Below are 2,142 nucleotides of genomic sequence, written 5' to 3'. Positions count from 1 at the left end.
TGCACATTTTAGTGGATAACCTTCATGAAGGGAGTAGTTGAGCGACACATCCCTCACCAGTTCTCCGCAGAGATGAGAGAGAGAAGCCGTATTGTGAGTGCTTCTATTACATATATGATGTACATATTAATACAGGGCAGAATGTTAGCAAGATTGATATTAATTATTGTTTTAGTTTTCTTTACTTTAAATCTAGTTATATATGTTTATCTCAATATAATGTATTGCCACATCTTGTAAAGGTCAATCTTGGAGTTACCTCTGCCAATCCACGCTCCAAACTTGGGGTTCTGGACATTATGGACAACCTCCAAAAATATGTGCCATCAGTAAATGGCAAACCAGGAGAGGATGGAGCAATGCCTCCAGGCCAGAATCCAAGGAAGGACCGGAGCTGGGAGACTGGAAGGGACTGGTGCCAGCCCCTCAAGAATTCCATAAGGAAATCCTTCTAATGCAGGTGATCACATACATAAAAAGTACAATAGGATTATTATGGATCAGCTGAGATACTTCAATTAGAAATAGTAATAACTTCTTCCCTATGTATTGGATTTTAGGACACAATGAACGAGCTCTTTTCCCAGAAGAGCGTGGCTGCCATGTTGTTAACATGAGTGGTCAAACCTATGAAAATCCCCCCCCCCTATCTCTTTCTATCTATCTATATAACATTTAAGTATGTTGATTTGTTTATTTGTTTATTTGTTTCCCCTTTCACACTCTATAAGTTTTCAACTGCAGTCTACTGCACCCTCCTGGCAGCTACAAACACCAGCTTGGAGAGAGTGGATCAAATCCCAGCTGGCTATTCGGAAATGGAACAGGAAGACAAACTGGAGTGGCTGTATAAGCTTGCAGTGCAGGTTGTTGAATTCTGCTGGATGCCACCAGATAAAGAAGACATCCAAGAAGCTGTAACAGCAGCATCAAATGGCAATGTGTCTGCATTCCCATTCTACTACTGTATGGAAGGTATTTTTACATTTGACTATTACAGTGGACAATGCATCAATTATCGTTATTTATCTTGAAACACTTTCTGCTTTCCATTTGCCAACCAATATATATACTATTCCATCTGCCAATAACTAATGGAAATAATTGTTAATTACAATGTTGGGAATGACAATGTAATCACATAATCGTTAAGATTTCGTAATTTTTTTCCCTTTCAATCGATAAAAGTGAACAGATGGTGCGCTGCTGCAGTGAGCACTGCAAGGCAGCATGGTACCATCCCTCTTGTGCTGGGCTGCAGATTATACCAGAAGGGGACTGGTACTGCTGTCAATCATGCGACGAAGATGGGACCTTTATCTATTGCACTTGCCATGAAAAGCATTAAATCCCTGATGAAAATAAACATATTTAAATAATCCACTGGTCCCAATTGGGCATTTGGCTGAGAAATCCCTTGTGTACTTTGACGTCACACAAAAGTTGTTTCTACAAATGTTTGTAAACCTCCACAAAATGTTGTTGAGAATGCCCACCACTCTAGCAAAATGTCTGCTTCCATTAGGACAGATTAATAGTGAAAGGACCACCGCTCATCGAGGTGCCGCATGCCTGAAGAAGGTCTATGACCAAAAGCTTGCACTTTATTTAACTGAAAATAAAGAACATGATTTTGTACACTTTTGAGTGTGCGGAGGCTCCCTTAAATCTTTCATTAGGACAGATTTAAAATAAACTTGGCATTCAATCACTAAACCCCAGCATCCCTATTCTAAGGGGATATTCACCAAAAGTAGCAGATTTACAAGCTCATTACAAGATGCTACAAGAGCTTATAGATCCGCCCTAAAACTGGTGGAAGCGCAAGCCGCTTTGTTGGCCGGTTCCAAGAATGTAGAACGGAACCAGTTCTAGAACCAAAGTTCTTCTGGTGGAAAAGGGGGGCCTCTGACTGCATGCATAAAAAGGGGTGAGGGGGGGCCGGTTGTCTCTTCAGATCAAAGTCTTCCTCACAAGGCAACCGCATGGTGCTCAGCCCCGAGCCGGAAATGTCACTTTTTTCCCCATAGATTCCAATGCATTCCGTAAACATCCGGTTCAGTGCTTTGTCATTACGGTGGGACTACACCAAGCCGTTTCGCGCGCGTCAGTGCGTATGCGTGCGTATGCGGGGCGCGCGCG

The sequence above is a fragment of the Nannobrachium achirus genome, assembly GCF_963921795.1.
Source record: "Nannobrachium achirus genome assembly, chromosome: 13".
In the NCBI taxonomy this organism is placed as follows: domain Eukaryota; kingdom Metazoa; phylum Chordata; class Actinopteri; order Myctophiformes; family Myctophidae; genus Nannobrachium; species Nannobrachium achirus.
This window is presented reverse-complemented; position numbering follows the sequence as displayed.